The sequence below is a fragment of the Mustela putorius genome, unplaced genomic scaffold, assembly GCF_011764305.1.
Source record: "Mustela putorius furo isolate JIRA1106 unplaced genomic scaffold, ASM1176430v1.1 tig00000174_pilon_pilon_pilon, whole genome shotgun sequence".
NCBI classification, from domain to species: Eukaryota; Metazoa; Chordata; class Mammalia; order Carnivora; family Mustelidae; genus Mustela; species Mustela putorius.
The window spans coordinates 30463933-30483286 of record NW_025421304.1 but is presented as its reverse complement, the minus strand read 5'-3'; the positions used below and the strand labels follow the sequence as shown (position 1 = coordinate 30483286).

The 19354-nt window shown below is 42.9% G+C and overlaps 1 protein-coding gene across 1 annotated transcript in view; it reads right to left on the bottom strand.

The window, feature by feature from the left end:
• PMFBP1 (polyamine modulated factor 1 binding protein 1) overlaps positions 1-19354 on the bottom strand; it is a 164103-nt gene that overhangs the window by 59476 nt on the left and 85273 nt on the right. Inside the window, exon 3 of the mRNA XM_045076250.1 lies at positions 16541-16697. The gene's annotated coding sequence lies outside the window, so the exon portion shown is untranslated. The remainder of the gene's footprint in view (positions 1-16540; positions 16698-19354) is intronic.

The window sequence follows — 19354 nt, the reverse complement described above, 5'->3', positions numbered from 1 at the left end:
TAAAATAGCCCCTTCCCTCCCGTGGGGGCTTCACGCAGTGAGGGGCCCAGTGACTGCAACCTTTCCCTTCCTAATGATTCTTCTTATTAGCATTTTAAAAGTTTAAGCATTTGAATATATAATGTAGTCAAGCGGTTCCAAAGTGTGAAAAGGGATTGGTCTGGGTTTCCATTTGCCCCTTACTACTGCTACTACTGCTACTACTGCTACTACTGCTACTACTACTTACTTCTTCTTCTTCCTCTTTCTCCTTTTCCCTTCCTTCCCCCTCCTCCTCCTCCTACTTCTCCTTCTCCTTCTTCTTCTTCTTCGAAGCGGGGTGGGAGGGACAGTGGGAGAGGGACACAGAGTCGTGAGCAGGCTTCCGTGCCCAGTGCAGAGCCTGATCTCACAACCCTGAGATCCCGGCCTGGAGTGAAGTCAAGAATCGGATGCTTAACCTACTGAGCCACCCAGGCACCCCTGCCCCTTCTAGACTCTACCTCTTCTGCTTTGGCCCAGTGAGGTGCACCTGTGGGCCTACCCGGCTGCTCACTTGCCCTCCGGCCTCTGGTTGGCTTGGTGGATATGCAGCACCAGCAGGGGGAGCGGAGGGAGGGAGGGAGGGCTGTGCCCTATTTGCACATATGACCTCAGATCTGGCCCTGGTAGCTCCCCAGCAGTGACTGAGTCTGGGGTCACACCTCTGTCAGGGTCCTTCTAAACAGCTGCTCCGTTACCCATTTCCGTTTAGGTTTGCTCCATCCTTGGCCCTTGAGGTCTGGGAATGGTCAAGGCCTGCTCTTACTCTGCCTGGGCATTGCATGATAACATGTAGCTTCCTTATACCCTGTCCATGCCTTTATATACGGTTCCCTGAGAAAACATTCCACTCATTACTCAACTTGAGCATGCCATCTGCTTCCTGCTGGGACCCTGATTAATTAGGTAAACAGTGGAATGTCCCATTAGCTGGAGACTTAGTTGTATTAGTTTCCTAGGGTTGGTGTAACAAAGTATTAGAAAATAGGTGGTTAATAGTAGAAATTATTTGTCTCATAGTTCTGAAGGCTGGGAGTCTGAGATCAAGGTGTGGGCACAGTTGGTTCCTTCTGAGAAAGACTGGGAGGGAGAATCTGTTCTGTGTCTCTCACCTAGCTCCTGGAGGTTTGCCTACACCCCTCCCATCTCAGACTTCATTTTCACATGGTGCTCTCTCTGTGTGTGCCTGTGCATCTCCAAATTCCCCTTTTATAAGAACACCAGTCATATTGGATTAGGGGCCCATCCTACTCCAGTACGACCTCATCTTAACTAATTACATCTGCAATGACTCTATTTCCAAATAAGGTCACATTTTCCTAGGGCTTAGGACTTCAACATATGAATTTTGGGGGACACAATTCAACCCATGACAGCATTTAAATATGCTCAAGTGTCTTCTATTATGCTTAAAAAAAAAATCAACAAAAAAAAAACCAACCAACAACCCTCTCCTGACCTCCACCTCTTGTCTGCTCTCTCCTCCCCCCACTACTCCCCACGATGAATAAATTGTTTGCATTTGCTGTCTCTTTATTTTTCCTCCACCCCCTTCTCCTACCTCCATCCCCACCTAGTGGCAGCAACTCTGACTGGCCGAGGTCAAACTTTTGTCAGATCCAATGGGCTTTTTTTGGGTCTTAATTGTATTTGACAAACTTGACACCAGTGGCTACTTCCAGCTTCTAGAAACACTTTCTGTCCTTGGTTTCTGAGAACCGCTTAGTTTTCTGAGAACTGCCTTTCTGACTGCTCCTCAATTTTTTTTTCGCAAGTAAAGTACTTCTTATGCCCTGAAATTGTCCTCAAGACTCTCCCTTGTCTTGTCCTCGTTCTCATATCCTCTCTGATCTGTTCTCTCCCTTGTCCTGATATCAGTTACTGTTTATCTGAGATTGCTCCCAGAACAAAATCTCTAGCACAGATCTCCATTTGGAGCTCCAGGCCTATATATGCAACTGCTGTCTAGAGAGCTATTCTTGATTATTCCACAGATTTCCGTAGTCCAGCATCTCCAAAACTAAACTTATAATCCTCTACTCCAAACCTGTTACTCCTCCTGTGTCACCTATTTTATTTACTTAACAAACATATGAGGCGTTTATTATGTGCCAGCACTATTCTGAGCACATCACCATTAACTCATGTAATCTGCATGATGACTCTATGGATAGGTATTCTGGTTATCTTCATTATAGGTAAGAAAATGAGGCACAGAGAGATTAAGTAACTTACCCAAGGCTACACAGCAGTAAGGGGTAAAGCAGGGATTCAAACCCAGGTAGTCCAACTCTGCAGTAACTGGAGTCTGTGCTTGAACCACTGTTACAAGTTGCCTCAGTGAAAGGTACCACAACTTATTCCATCTGTTCAAGCCCAGAAATGCAAGCACCATCTTGAATCTTCTCTCTCTCCTTCCCTCCCTCTTCCGCCCCCCCTCTTACCAACTCCCAGCTCTCTCATCCCACCACTCACCAAGTCCTACCTGTTGTATCTTTTAAATAAATCTTTTAATTGGCCTTCTTCTCTTCATCCCCAATGACCCTGCCTATTCCCCAGCAAGTAGAGATATGATCATGTCATTTACTTGCTTAAAACCTTTCAATAATTCTCTACTGTTCTCATGATAGGAAGATTCTTAAAATGGTTTATAAGGCCCTCCTTGACCTGTGTCCTGCTTTCCTGACCCTCCCTGCCCTTCTTTGTATTCCCCACTGCAGCTTTGTTGACCTATGCTTAGTTTCTCAGACGTACCCTGAATCTTTTGCCCATCTGCTTGAGTTATACGTATCATTATATTTCTCTCCTCCCATCATCTTTGGGCTAACTTCAGCTGGTGCCTCAAGACTCAGGGTAAATATAACTTTGTCTACAAAGTCTTCTCTGTTTCTCAAAGCCTGGGTGTTTTCTCCAAGCATGTGGTCCCACTCTTAGCCCCTGAACATCCCTAACAAGGCAGCCATTATACAATATTAGAATTGGAAGTGTACTTGTCTGTATTTCGTTCTATACTATAAACTCCAAGGGTCAAGAGACTGTATTTTTCTTGTTTACCATCTTAACTCAAGTGAGTAGACAAATACCTGGCACAGAGTAGATGCTCAGTAATATTTACTGAAAGAATAAAGAGTCAACTAACTACTTTATAGTGAGAACTCACTATCATGGGAGCTGGAACACTTGCAGTCCATACATGTATGGACGTACATACATACCCTCTCTGACTAACATCAGAAACATCAGAAACCAAATAGGTTTGGGGTGACAGAATCAGAACTAAGGACACTTCAAGAGTCTAGTGTTGAATGGCAACTGGCCAGGATAACATCATGTAAATGTCTCAGATAGCAAAGACAGATAGTAACTGTCTCCAGTACCAATGGGACTGGTACTGTCAATCTGTTGGCCTAAGTTCCCTATGTCCTGGACATCCCTCCTAGACATCTGGAGGGGTCCAGACATCATTCCTTCTGGGACTATGTTTTTCTCCCCATTCTGCATCATGAGATTGATAACTCTTTCCTTAAGTAGGATACTCTGGTACAGTCAGGTCATCAGAGCTAATCTGTCTCTCTAAGGCGACTCTGGGTATGGTTCAAGCTCTTTTAGAACAATCTTTCTCTCATTTACAAGTTCCAGGGGAAGCCCCCTTGTAATCCACTATGAATTGGCAGACTATCCTAAAGGGTTACTGTAATTCAGAGGTGTACTTGATACTTGATCACTTTCCTTTGGAACAATCAAAAAAGACTTTCTGGAGGTGGTATGCTTGGTCTTACCTTTAACTCTGATAAGGGCAGATGGGCTGTATTCTGGGATACCAGGGAGAAATGAGAACTTCTAACTAGAGCTAGAAAAGTGGGAGGGCAGCGTTGTGAAAAGCTTCAGATGCTAGAATGCAGTCTGGAATTTATTTAGAAACAATGAGGAGGCAACAGGGAGCAACAGGGAGGCAACTTTGAGTAGGGGAGTAACATCTCAAGAATTGCTTCAGGGAGATTAGCCTGGTCTCTGTGTATAGGAGACAGGGTGGACAAAAGTATGAAGAAGAGAAGGCCCAGAGAGCTAGACAAGAACTAGGAGATGACTATTCTCAAATAAAAACAGCCAGCTGAACAGAGGAGATAGATACGAAATCTGTTTCTGTAATTTGTCACTACAATAGTATAATATTATACCCAAATATATAAACACATCATACTGGAGTTTATTAAACACCAATAAAAGCAAACAAATAAAAGAACTTCATTTCTAAAGAAATATTTACTAAATGAAGCCTGGCCAAGGGTGAGATTTAAAATTGCACCATTGGGACAATACTGTATTTCTTGAGTGGTTTATTTTTTTCAGTCACTGGGTGAGTCTACAGATTAGATCTGCTTATAGTGGGCTCCAAGAACTGTCCACACTCTACTGGGTTAGGTTAAAGTAGTTTGAGATACTAGTTAAGTAATGGAGAGTTGGATAACTTTTCGATCTACACAACTTCTGTTGTAGTGGGATCCATCCTGTACCCTGTAGGATTATTTGCCCAACATTTCACTTATAACCCTAAAGGGTTGAGGTGAGGTGAAGGTACGGTTGATTTTGGATGGGGGCGGGGAGTAGGGAGTGGGCAGGTAGACTACTTACATCAAACCCATTTGTATTTTGGTCTTTTTCCTGTAGCCATTCTCCCGTGATCCAGTTGTGGAGGGAAGGGAGAGTGAGGTGGTTACATATGGGCGCTGCTATTGTTATGTTGGAAAATACTTTTTGATGAACAGTCATTTCCTTCCACTGCCAGAGGGTGTTGATAATGAGCAAATTACCTTTTACTCCCTCTGGTGTGGATGTGAAATTGGCTGTTAATAGAGTTGCTAATGCTACCAGGTTAGCATGTGATTGTTCTATTTTAAGCCAATTTAAGGTATATTTGGGGAGTAGCCAATCAGACATCTTGCTAAGAATATGGGCCCAACTGCAGCATTTAATATCAAGAAACCTGCCTCACCCACAGATGTGGCTGTGAGCGGAAAGTGCTGAACATGCTGTCATTAATATGAAATGTTTTAATACAATGTCTTTTTTTCCTTTGTAGGTACAAGAATGGTCTCATTAGGCAAATACCAAATGTTTGCAACATAGGATGGGACCCATTTCAAACCCCAATAATATAGAATGTTACCAGCCAATGATGTACTTTGTTTAATCTAACAATGGGTTAATATCGGTCATTTCATTACTGCTTGTTATGCAGTGAAAGCTTACTAGAAAATAAAATGTTCAGAAATTAGTTGAAAGGAACAGAAAAGGTGAGAGATTTTTACCGAGTTATATGCTCGATTGGGCTAATTAAAGGCACAGATGCATTAGTAGGTTATGGGAACATCTTTGATTTCTAAAGATGCTTGCCTAGAGGGGGAGGGTGTATTCTATCTTACATGGCATTGTGAGCCTCAGGAAGGGAGTACAGCTTTTCTCTCCTACATTCTCCCTGACCCTCCCCCTACAGCACCCAGCACCACCGGGCGCCTGGGGGCTGAACTGAGTGTATTACTTGGGGGAATTTTCTTCATTAAATAGGATATTCTTGAACAAAGCACTGTTGATTTGTGATTTTTGTGTTTTATTGGATTTTCTTGTTTAAAATGTAAAGCTCATTAACTACACACAAAGGAGGAAACAGATATGAAGGATGGAAAATAAAACTCAACTGATGTGATACAGAAAGGTACTGTGTGTGCCATTCTGGTTTGGATTAATCGGGCTTGGCACTACTATGCCTTTTGTCACCTGATCAGTTTACAGGGCTGAAGAAACGAGGGGAATGGAAAGTGCTCGTGCCTAATAATACCCCACCCTCACCCCTGCCAAAATTCCTCCCAAGGAAATTCTAGGCTCATGATCTCTGAGTTGCTATAAAGATCGGTAGCTGTGGAAAACTCATCGTTTCTGATCTTCCGCTTACTCAAAAAATATTTGCTGAGAGCTGCCTTGTGCGAGGCTGGAATCCAAAAGTGACTGGGACAGGGTCCCTGACCGGGAGCTCAGAGTAGAAGGAGACACTTATCTAACAACAATATATAGTGATAAGTAGACTGGTGAGGGGTGATTAAAGGCTTCAGCATTTGGAAAATACTTTTAGAGTTGACTTTTCTCCTCCAAACACACATGGTCCTGTGTTTCACGTACTACTCTAAAGACTTTAAAAATATTAATTCATTGGTGCACCTAGGTGGCTTAGTTGATTAAGCGTCTGACTCTTGATTTGAGCTCAGGTTATGATCTCAGGGTGGCAGGATGGAGCACAGCATTGGGCTCTGCACCCAGTGGGGGAGCCTGTTCAGTTTCTCTCATTCCCTCTCCCTCTACCTGTGCTTTCTCTCTCTCTCTCAAATAAATGAATAAATCCTTAAAAAAATTAATTCATTAATTCTCATAATAATTTTTGGATGCAGCTACTATTATCTTATGCTATAGTTGAGGAAGTTAAGGAGTAACTTGCCCAAGGTTGCATGGCTCATCAGTGCAGAGTCAAGATTTGAACCCCCATCGTCTGGTTCCAGATTCCATGCCCTCCATCACTACATGTTGCTTCCTTTTAAGCCTAGACCCTGGAAGATGAGTGGGATTTAGGAAGGGCGGGGGGAATGTGTGATGTAAGTATTCTAGGGTCAGCATTCCAGACAAAGGGAAAAGCTTGTCCAAGATCCTCTCTGTCTGATTCCATGTGGCACATGAGAAGAACTTCCAGGGGTTAGGACAGCAGGGTAAGTGGGGGTGCTGTTTGGGGTGTAAGTGCCAACACTCGAGGGATGGGAAGAGAAGGGAACTGGCTAGGAGGGACCTGGCTAGGAGGGTTGAGAGGGTCTTGCAGAAAGAAAGCCAGTAAAAAGATCTCTCTAAAGGGGAGAAGGCAGAGAAATGACAGTGGGGTCCATGGTGCAGCTGCTACAGAAGTTGAAGTAAGATGAGAAGATCAGGCCATTATTTTGGAGATGAGGAGGCCATTGCTGACCTTTGTGACCTTGTGGCTAGAATTAAGGACTGAAATTGTCCACAGCTGACCAGAGGTTTCTAGGAGGAGAGAGAGGTGTGAATGTTTTTCTACAAGTTTTATAGTAAAGGAAAGAGGGGAGGGAGAGAAGAAAGGGAACAGAAGGGAAGCCAGCGAGCTTAGCTAAGGATCAGAGAATGGAAAAGCAGAGAGTGAGGGGTGAGAGGCAGGTGGGGTAGGAGCAGCATGGGCAGTGAGTAAGTTTGAGGTTTGGAATTTCTCCCCCCAAACCTAAACCTGAAATTGTCGCTGGAAAACAACTTATTCTATTATTATTTTAATTAATTAATTATTATTAATTGCTACTTTATTATTATTAATTATTATGATTTTTCAGGCAGTGGAACATAACCTATAGAGGGTCAGATGCGATTTAACACAGGGGGCTTTATAAAACATCCTAAGCTACAAGGACTTTGAGAGAAGACTTTTGTGTCCCCAGCAGAGTGCCAGGCAGAGAGCGGGTTCTCAGAATGTGTTTGTTGAATGAATAAATGGGTTTTATTTACATTTTTATTGTGAATATTATAGAAAAAGAATATGGCACTGATTTGAAAACACTCGGAAATACAGTCATAAAAACTAACATTTTATGGACTGCAAGTCATTTTATGGAGATGTTGCAAATACATTTATCCATCCTGCCTGAGGCCTTGCAGTGATAGGACCATTATAGGATTTCTCATTGGGTCATCAAAAAAGTTTCTGATCTCATATTCCTGCTACTTTACAGACAGAATCTGTATTCTAATAAAGGTAGGAAAAATAAATTGTTCTTGAAGCATAGGGTATAGTTAAAGGTGTTAAGAAAATGTAAAACAATTTCACTGGTGTCTTGACTACTAATTTGGATAAATGTTTATTCTCAAAATGTTCCAGCATTGTCTTTCTTTTTCCCGAAAGGTCAGGCATGTGCCACTAAAAATACATTTACTACATTTGAGAATATTTTTCAAGTGATTTATTGGGGTAATGTATGGACTATTTATTTAAATATATCTCTTATTTCCAGTAATGCCACAACCTCATTAGAAGCGACTTGGCTCATTGCTTAAGCAAAATGATATTGCTATTTAGGACATCTTTAAAAATAGGCAACTTTCCTCTCACCATTTACCAGAATTCGGGATCTATTTTTAGAAAAGATGGGTAAGGTCATAACCCTAAGCCTTAGGGAATTCCTCTAGAAGTTGTGACCGTTGTACATTCTGGTTCATTTCTCTCCCTTCCTGATTCTCCAGAGTAGAGGGAATTCTCCTTCTGAGTGGGAGGATTCCACCATCCTCGGTGGAATCCTCTGGAGAGGCTCTGTTCTATATTTTCAGTGGCAGGCACCCAGCCAGTAAAGTATGGGGCCCGGTTTTAGCAGTGAGAAATTGCTTGTGCTCTTTGGGGACATCAGAGGACTATTTGACATATTAGCTAATGAAATTTGTTAATGAGTAAGTGTGCAATGCATAATCACCTCTCTGTGGTTGACACATTTGATGCTTGGTACACCTATGCAAGTTATGAAACAGAACAATCAGGTGCTATACGTGATCCCATCGGGATCTGAAACATTTCCGGTGTGGCATCCAGGAGTTGCCTCTGTTTTGTTCTTCTGACCCTGCCTTCCCCCTCAGAGATAACTACTCCCCTAAACTTCATAATTATTATTTATCTGGTAAAAAAAATGCTTTTATCATATATGTAGGTGCCCCCCAGCAATATGTTATTTAAATTCATTGGCTTTTGAGCTTTATGAAAATTTTATCTTACTGTGTTGAACCTTTTGCAACTGGCTCTTTTCACTCAAAGTTGCTTGCCAGATTCATTCATGTGGTTGTATTGAGCTGTGGTTCATACATTTCACCACCTTGTGACAGTCTATTGTGGGGCTGTGGCACAGTTTATTTATCCTTGTTGCTGGAGATGTACCGTTAGTTGTTGTTGGGTCCTTAGTTACCGCAGAGCTGGGCTGCTGTATGCATTCTTGGGCATTCTCGGGTGCTTGTGCAAGTGTTTCTCCAATGTAAATGCCTGGTTCATAGGCTTGTGAAAGTTTAACTTGATAAGATTGTGCTGTGTTGTTATTCTCAATAGTTTGAATTTCTTACCCAACTTTATGAAAAATGAGTCAATGCAGGTATGGTTCAAAAAGAAAGGGAGTCACAGGCGGGCAGGCAGGCAGGAGGAAAGAAGAGAAGGGGAGAGAAAAGAGAATTCCTCCAAACTTAGACCCTGTTTAAGGCCAGGATAGAAAATATACACATTTCCTCAGGTGTTTTTTTCTATCTAATGATCCAAATTAAACTATTATAAGATGTTTAAAATGTTATTGAATTGAAAGATTAAAATATTTGTTAAATCCAGTTGGTGGGCACATTGAGGAAACTGGCATTTTCACTTATTGCTTGTGGAGTGTTAACTGCCTTATTTCTTGAAGGTAATTTAGCAATATGGAACAAAAGTCCTAAAAAAAGGACAATGGACTTGGCAATTCCCCTTGTGGGATTTTATTCTAATGGAAGAAAAGAGTACTTATACGAAGATGTTTGCTTAAGGATGTTAACTGCAGAGTTACTGATAGCAAAGGGAAAGGAGAAATAATCTAAATGTCCAGAAGTTGTTGGTTAAACAACTATGCAGCAATTTGAGATAATGGAAGCATGTGTGTATTATAGCGTGTGGGAAAAAACCCAATTATATTATATTTATATAGGCCATCCTACATACATGACCCATTCAGTTTTTATAAAAATAACTTCTATATTGGGATGCCTGGGTGGTTCAACTGGTTGAGTGTTTGACTCTTGACTTTGGCTCATGCCATGATCTCAGGGTCATGATATCAGAGCCCTGCATTGGGCTCTACACTGAGTATGGAGCCTGCTTGGGATTCTCTCTTTATCCCCTTGGAAACCCCCCCTTCCTCCCTTCCTCACATGCTCTCACTCTCTCTCTCTAAAAAACAAAGTAAAAAAATATAACTTTTATATTTATTTCTATGGGAAAAATTATGGATGCAAATACATCCAACTTAGAGCAATGGCAGGATTTGGGGTGATTATTATTAGTATTGCTTATCTATTGTTTGTTTTCTTCTACAAGAATAATGTATTAATTATTTTGATTAAATTAAAGAATAATGTGTTGCGGTCTATTTATTAAAGAGAAAGTGTGAAGACTTTTGATACTGCCTGTACTCCATTATCCATCTGTGGATTATCTGTGGAAATTTTTTTTAAGAATTTATTTACTTATTTGAAAGAGAGAGGGAGGGAGAGAATGAGCACAAGCAGGGGGAGTGGGAGAGAGAGAAGCAGGCTCCCTACTGAGCAGGGAGCCTGAGGCGGGGCTTGATTCCAGGACCCCCGGATCATGACCTGAGCAGAAGACTGATGCTCAACAGACTGAGCCACCCAGGCGCCCCTCCTTAGAGATTTTTGCATCATAGATGGGCCACTAGCATGAAGGCTTTCTTTCTCTTTTTCTCTGGAGATGTAAACTGATTTTATATCAGCTTTAAAAAACAAAAATATAATCATACAACCCCCATATGCATTCTATGAACAAAAGGTCAGATATCTGTATTGTACTTGATCATATGTCCTGGCTCAAGTCCATTAGCCTGGATCATAAAACTAATACCGGCTACCCCCACATCCCCCAGGTTCTCCTCCGGGTAGTTTAATATTTCTAATCCCATCTGTCATTACAACATCCTCATGAGGTGGGGAGAGTATACAGCAGCAGGTATAATAATTATCAAGGCCTCTACTCTTGAAAACAACATTATAGTATATACTAACTAGAATTTAAATAAAAATTTGAAAAAAAATGATCAAAGCTGCCTATTTTTTTTTTTTAATTTGGTATAAGACTGGTCAGATATTTTCATTTTAAAATCCCTGGTCTCTTAGAATCTTTGAAAATAATGGCCAGTAGTTCAGCAAGTTCATTAACTAATTCCCTTAAGACTGGGGAATGCGTGTTATCTGGACCTGCTGATTTACATATTGTACCATGATTCCAAGTATTCCCTTACCTGGTTTATTTCAACATCCATATTTAAAGTCTTCATTACTTCCTAATTATCTATGCTCCCTTCCTTTATTTTTTGTGTTAAAGACCAATTTAATAGAGCAGCTTGGTATCTCTGCCACTCAGAGTCATCATTAATTTCATTCGCCTTCTCATTCATTAGTCCAGCCACTTCATTGCCCACGCTTTTCCCTTCCTAGCCCGTTTGCCTTGCCTTTAACCTCTTTGGTGGTATTAACTCATTCTGCCTTCTCTGCTGCTCTTACCTTTCTTTTCTTGACAGGCCTTAGAAAGAGTTTATGCATTCACATTTTTTTTTTTTTTTCTGGGCTCTTCTTCATCCTTTCTCTATTTCCACAGTGGGCATTCTTCCGACCTTAGATCTTTTCAAGGTTCTTTGTCAAGGGGCTCCTTGCATTTTTTATTCAAGGCATCCTGGCCCTTTGTGGTTTAACTGTGATTTGAAAACTTTGTGCCCTTGCCTGTAGTGCTATCTGGATTTCCTAATTCACCCAAATTGGATTTCTGAAAATCCTTGAACTTGAACAAGTTCCTTAATGTTTTTAAATACAGAGATCAGGTCATATCGCCAGGGCAGTTGTGTCTCACGGTCAACAGCATCAAAGACCATTGACAGGAGGGAGAGAGTCAGCACAGATGTGAGGTCATTGTTCATGCCTTGGGCAGGATATAGACATTTTCAGACCCAAATCCATCCTCAACAAAGAAGCTAAAGTGCTGTTTGTATTCCATGTTGTTGACATTGATCTTGGTTTTCTGGGCAGAGAACACACCATGGATGGCAGGCAGCTTGCTGTTTAGAAAGGCAAGATTAATAAATGCTGCTAAGAGTTTCTCTTTCTAGTTCACATTTGTTAATGTGATGAGAACAATTGTTGATTTTTACACTCATCAATTTAGATGCATCACTCCACAGTGTTCCTTCTTCCGTTTTCGATAGTGTCCATGTGTGGACATGGGGATCTGCTGGCAAATATCTGATTTTGAGACAGCTTCCCTTTGAGTTTGTGGCAGCCATAGAGTCATGCTGCTCAGGTCTCCTTTCAAGAGAGAGCCTGGCATAAGGAATGCAGCGAGCTGACAGCCTCTATCTGTGAGCATCTCCAGGGAAGCTCCTGGCCAGGGACCAGGCACCGTGCTGGTACCAGGGCCCACCTTTTCTGGTCAGTACAGGACTCCTTTGCAGATAACCTTTGCACCAGATTGCCCTGTTGGGCTGACCAAGCCCTTCTCCAGCAGCACAGCACTCGGAAGCTCTTCCTATCCCATCTTCTTTCCTTCCCCTTCTTTTCATGGAGGTCTGACCTGCATCGTGGCCCGAAGTCTCTCCCTGCCTACTCCCACTCCCTTTCCCCTTTATCTTTCACGGGTGTTAACCGCAATAAGTGTCTTGTTTCTAACTTTATCTCAGCATCTGCTTCTTGGAGGACCTGAACTGACACAATGACCCAGCCCCCTTTAACCTTGCTAACTCCTCCTCCTCCTCTACCCAGCTGGCCTGGCGTGAGCTTAGTCATCCTCTTTTTTATGTTACTTGATGGAAAACCCAAGTGCTACACAACCACAGAATGCATGTCAGGCTAAACAAATACAGAATGGGGGACGGTCATCACCAGTCAGGGATTATATATACTATGATTCTCACTCATTAATACGGGTAATTGATCCCTTTATAGTTGGATCAAGTTGGACAATTCCCAGGGAAAGAGCTTGTACTTAAGCCACAGGATCACTAGGTGACGCTGCTGCCCTACACAAAGGCCACAGCCTGAGCTAGGCTTGGCCAGAACCATTCTGGGCTCTGGGTCCTGCCGTTTACTTGGCTGGATAGGGGCCTACAGGTCTGTAATTCACTATGGAATCTGAAAAAGTGATTTCTGGATCCAAGAAACCAGGCTCCAGAAGAGCATGTTAAATCTCCCTCTGGCTCTTTCTCTCAGAGCTTACAGAATCTGGTGTATGTGTGTGAAGGAGTTCTCTGGAACTCTTGACTTGATTCAGCAACTGACCATGGCTGCTCTAATTTCTCCAAGTGTCCACCTTCAGCTTTGACTGCTCACCCTTTGGATCAACAGATCAACTGAAAGTTCTTCAATCCCTGCCTCCAGATCTGGGAGAACCCTCAATCTGAGTAGTGTTGACACCAACGTTTTTACCTAGAGTTCCTCAACAGAGTTGCACATCCAGGCACGGCTCACTTCTGCTAGGAGTAGGGGGCTCAGGGGCCAAATCTATGCTTGGTGCCTTCTCTGCTGAATGTAGCACACATGCCTGGATGGTTAGCGTTCTGGTTTTGGTGCTGCCATCTTTCATGCTGCCTCCCCTACCTGTTTATGTGCACAGTCAGCAATCTGTAAACATCCACCTGCCGTGTAAATCCTCATAGACAAAGCTGCTGAGTGGGACAAATATTTAACCCTTTAATTTGCCTCCACCCCAGCCCTGAACAGTTTCATCTGTTTCTCAGGCACAATCCTACTTTCTTAGAGCTGCTGGGTTGGCGCATTAGTGAAGCTGAGTTTTAAGAAGTTATTTTCTTATACGTGGGATGACTATTTCATTGCACAGAAAACACTTTTATATTTAGAGGACTGAATTCATTCATGTTTCCATTGGGGAGTCTCCAGAACAACAGCCATCAATCCATTCTTTATGTTTCTCTAATATTGCCCAATCTTTTTTTTTTTTTTTTTTGGTCACATTTGACATCAGTAATAGTTAAGAATTTCCCAGAAGACTTCTGGCTCCGTGCCTTATATAGAGACATTAGGAGTATGTCAGTGGGATAATTTTTGAAAAATAGCCCTAATATTGTTAATAGGTTCACAGTCCAAGTACAGTGCCACTCAAGTTTGCTTGATTGTAAGAATACAGATTTCCAGGCCCATCTCCTGGAGATTCTGACCGAGTAGGTCTGGGGAATACCCTTGAGAATATGTATTTTAAACAAGTAACCCAGTGATTCTTATGATCAGGAAAATTCAGAAAACCATGCCCCACTGAACAAAGTGGGTTCTAGCTATGAATCATGATTCAATTCCAATCAGACACAGCAGAAGCCACAATGTAAGAAAAAAAATCTGGAGATTTTAATAGCTCGAGAGAGAACCATCTGTGAGTCATGGGATGCCCTCACCAGGTAATTGGGCACCTAGGGTCATCACAACCACCTGGAAACTTCTGATAGTAAAAGCACTAGGGAATCTTTTATTAACATATTTAATGTGCTTGACTAAGGGGAAAAAGTAGAGGAAGCCAGGAGGGCTTGTTAGCAACCTCTCCCCACATAGTGGCATGGCAGAGGAACAATGCATGCTTTCTAAGGAAGGGTTTAGTTTAACCCTTGACTGTCTTTCTCTGGGGAGAAGCCAGGGGGCGTGTACAGTCTAAACAGTCTTCATGAAAGGGCTGGGGGTCCCTGTGGCCCCGTGGGCAGTGCCTGGGAGGTATACACAGAAATCTTCACAGATCTCCCTCAGGGAACACAGTTATGGCTTCTATGAGAGAGTGGTCTGCTATGGTATGTCCCAGGCTGCTCTCTCCTCTCCTGGGGTCAGCTTGAGAATATCTGGGCCCCCCAGAACATGACCCACCCAATGAGAGGGGTCCTTACCCCTTCCTCACGGCTGAGGGGTGAGTGCAGCTTTTTCCCAGCTGAGGGTTGACTAAGATAAAGCAGTGCAAACCTTAGTGGGAAGCTGCAGCTGGAACGATGAGCCTCAGAGAAGTGGAAACTTTGATTCTTAGACTCTTTCGCTTTGCACTCAGACATCACACCTGCACACAAACCACAGTAGGTAAGATTCCAACTTGCCCCCTCTGCAACTAAGTTGGCCCACCCCATGGGGAGTTTTTTGTTTGGTGGCAACAGCTAAGTGAAAATGTAATAATCTCTTTCCGTCTGCAGTTAAATCATTCTGCATTGGGGTCTACCTTTTTGTTTTCTATCCTTGAGAAGAGTCTGGGGGGGGTGGCTTTTTTTTTTTTTTTGCCTTTTTCATAAATAAATATTTTAACTGGAAATTTCCAAGCATATGACAGGCCTAGAATGTGAACTTGAATGTACTGTAATAGAAATCATCAGTTGCCATGGCGACGTGTTCCAAGAGCAGATTGCACGGAGTCACATGGGCAGAGAGTGCTCAGTAATACTAACACATCAGAGAGCGAGGCCACTTAACCTCAATCGCTTCCAGCTATTGTGCAGAATGCAATTGAATTTATTCCTAATTTCTGCCAGTGCTAAGGAACAAAATTTCCCTGCAGATTTTAATCTTACTCAGGCAGCCCCAGCCAGTGCTCGGACACGGTTCCACACCAATATTCAGCCCGGCTACTCGCCCACTTTACAGCTCTATTTTCTTATTCTTATTTTTAATGATAGCTTCCCTCTCCCTGCTGGGTCCCGAGCGGCCCCCCGCCCTGGGGAGATCTGCCCTCCTCCTTTCCGAATGGCTGCACGGTGTCTCGGACTCCATTCTGCTAATACAAGGAGCACAGGTTCATAATAATACTGGTGAAAAAAAATGACCGTGCTCCACTCTCAGGAATAGCTTCCCCCCCAACCCCAAACCCGTTCTGAAATAGAATTCCCACCGGCTCTGGGCTGCACCTTGGAATGGCACCATTAACAGCCCCATCGAAAGAGGGCAAACTGGTGGATCAGTGAATAATAGAATCAAAGTGTGTATTTTCCGTCCCTGTCACAGTCCCCTCCCCCTCCACACACACACCTTACCCACCCCCACAACCAGGAGAGCAGCACAGATTAGCAGGAGGTACAACGGCCGATCACAGAACACTCATTTCAGAGCTTATCCGCTCTTATGAAGGTTGATAAATCAGAGTCTCTCATATGGACAGTCTCAAGTTAGCAGCGTCATCCATCTCCCCTGCCCCTTTTAAGTTATTTGTCTTATTCGCTTCCAAAGATGATATCAGAGATGCCAAATGAGCCTTTGTTTTCTGTGCTCTTGCTCTTCCCAGGGTGAGTTGCTGTGTTGTTGTGGGGAGCTAAGAAGCATGCTTCCGGGGCCCAGTTCTTTGTTTCCAACCCAAGGTCACCTCTCCCTGTCTGTTCAGGTGTTGTCAGAGGTCTGCCTGTGTTCTGAGACATAAGGCAGTGTCCTCCCTGGCTGAGATTTTGCATGGTCCTACTCTCCAATGACCGCTCCCTTTTACGAATGTCACTTTAAAATAGACATAAAACCTGCTTTAATCGCCAAATGAAGACAAAGCAGAGTCCAGCCCTTAGAAAGCCCAATGCTGAAGGTCAAGCAAAAGGAAACTTAAAAACATAGGGATCATATGAAAAAAAAAAAAAACAAACAAAAAAAAAAAACAAAAGGAGGGGGAGATAGTTTCTGCAGGGGCTTCCTTTAAGAGGGTGGTTTACTCTAACAAGGGGTGAAAATGTAATTGGAAATCACTTACTTAGCTAGTAACTCTGTTCTAATGCTGTGCTGCCACAGGAAACTTGCTGGGAAGTTGAGCAGAGAGGGAATGGTAGCATGGAATTAGGACAGACTGCTGGTGGTCATTGTTGACTCTACGCAGAGGGCTTGGTGGCTATGGGGAATCTTCATGGAGCCTGCAAGAGAAAAATAGCCAGAGAGGAAATGAAGAGAGCTATTGCAAAGGATTTTATATCAACAAGGTGACATTTAGATCTGGAGAGAGAAAACCACATGCCAAGTTGTTGGTTGCACACATGGCTCTATGCCTGTCTTGCTGTGCCGGAGCCTCTAGAAGGTCTTTGCCAAACACCTTCACCCCACACCTGCCTGTCCATAGGGCAAGGCGGTGGGATGTCCTCAGAGAAAGCCAACCCTTTAGCTTTAATCAGGGACTTTACACTAGCCTGAACTCTCCCTGGCTAGGAGGGGAAGCCCTGTCCTTGTAACTAGCAAACTTTGCTGGTATTCACAAAACTGAACATGTTTTCTAATCAAAATGGGTTTTATTTATTCTGGAGCATCACTTCCCCACTTATCAGTTTAAAATATTTGCTGACTCTCTTGCTAGAGCTGTTCAAGCAGTTAGAACCTTGAAAGGTTCCAGGAGGATGTCTAATCTGTATCTGAGCAATGTCTCTTTAGGCAGAGTGGCCTTCTGGACCCTCTACCCATACACAGGTATCCTGGGACCAGTGAGCTTCATGGCCTCCTACTGAAGAAAGATGGTGTGAGAACATCAGGAAAACGTCCAAGAATTTTATCCTTGATGAATTTCATTAAAGGGAAGGGCAATCTGTGCTATTATGCTAATACCTGCAATAGCAATTTTATTATGTTCGTTAATCTATAGTCAAGGAATAACATTATTATAGTTCTTACAGCTTTTCAAAGTACTTCCATAACTATTAGCTCATTTGAACTGCACAGCAACCCTATGATACAGGTGGGGCATATTTTACGGATAAGAAATTAGGATGTAGAAAAGTTGGGATTAGGACAAAAATCATACAGAGTAAGGATAAGATCTAGATCTCAGAATATTTGGTGCAGTGCTCTTTCCACACCATGGGCAGGCTCAGGGCAAGAGCGCTACTTTTTCTGAGAAAAATGGCCCCAAATGCCTCCTTTCTATACAATTTGCTATGGTTGTATCTTAGGAAAGAACTGGCCCATAGATGAATGGATGGAGGTTGGTGTTTGAGCAGAGGATAACCATCCCTAGGTTGAGCATGAGGAGTACAAGTGCCTCTGATTCTATTCACTAGAATTTTTCAGATCAGATAGAGGCGACCCAACACAATCCATCTTCTCTCTTGGGAATCGTGGATCCTGGTAGCAAATGAGAAGGTAGGTCTAGCTCCCCTTTGCAGGAAGCCTGCTATACAAATCTTCCTAAGAAGCAGTGGGCCTCAGAGTGAAGGTGCTATTTGAGGTTTTGATGTAGTCAAGTTGACTCTTCCAAATTATAAAGCATTGCATCTTCAGCTCTCTGGGGTAATGGAAGTAGACATCCTTACCCTCTGCTGTGCCTCCCACATCCAGAACCTCTTCCCTATCTTGTCCTTCGTGGTACAGGAAGGGGCCAAAAATGGGTTCAGAGTCTGACGGATACATTACTTTGTGATTAAAAAAAAAAAAGCCCCCAGAGTTTAAACACCGGTTTTTGAGATGGCTGGTGGGAAAACAAAAATACCATGTACTGTTCTACGTTTCTGTGGATCCTATGAACCTCTATTGCAGAAAGTAACCAGAATGTGGCTGGATACTATTTAAATATATTAATCTATTTTGTCTTTCTCTTCCTCTTTTCCTACAAACAAGTAATTTGATTGGTCATTGTCTTGGGGGAGACATATCACAAGGCAGGTGAAAGTCTTTCTGGCTTGCATATTACTAAAGCTTAAGTTCTTAGGGAAAATGTTCCAATGAGGGTATTAGCTTCCCTAAAAAGGGCTTCGGAAATGCATGTCATGAGTTTTATTGGTAGCTTAAGTGAATGGAAGGTACTGTCCTTATTTTGTTCTCTAGGGGCTAGAGATGCTAAGTGTCAATAATGAATGGATGGGAGCTGTCCTACACCAAATGCCCATGGTGGCCTGTTGTCAGTTTTGGAGAGGGGATTTGGGAGCACAAGCCTAGCGTCTTGAAGAAACATAAAGGCAGGATTCCCAGCACCTAAGAGAGATTTCCTCATAGCTGGGAAGAGTGAAAGGGGAGCAGAGAGAAGAGGAAGGGGAGAAGTAGAGAAACGTCTGTGAGTTCTGACTGAAGAAGAGACTTGCTCCCTGAGACCTGACAATATGTCCACATAAGGGGCAAGACTTCAAAGTGAAGTTTATGCATGGTACATCTAGACCAGGTTTTCTCAACCTTGGCACAGCTGCAATTTTGGGCCAGATAATTCTTGGTTGTGTGGCAGCACAGCAGTTTGTCTTCCATGGAATACCTATGAAGAGTTAATGTACATCTAGAATTTACCGTATCCGGTATTCTATTCCCCGTCTTTTGCATTGGGAAGGCAAGACAACTGTCCACTAGTGATGGGCTCTGCTGGAAGGAATCAGCACATGTCTTAGTTGGGCATTCTCTTTCAGGCCTTGGGTCATGGCATACTGTCTGAGGAAAAGAGGAGTAGCCTGTGGGTCCCAATTCTGTATGCTGCTGATGATATACACAGAGACTGTCCTTTGTGGGGTCCCTGGGTGCTTTAGCTGGGTTATGGTTCTCTGTCTTCTCACTATATAGTTATTGCTTTTTTATTGTTTCACAGTCTGAGTAACTCCTTGATCCC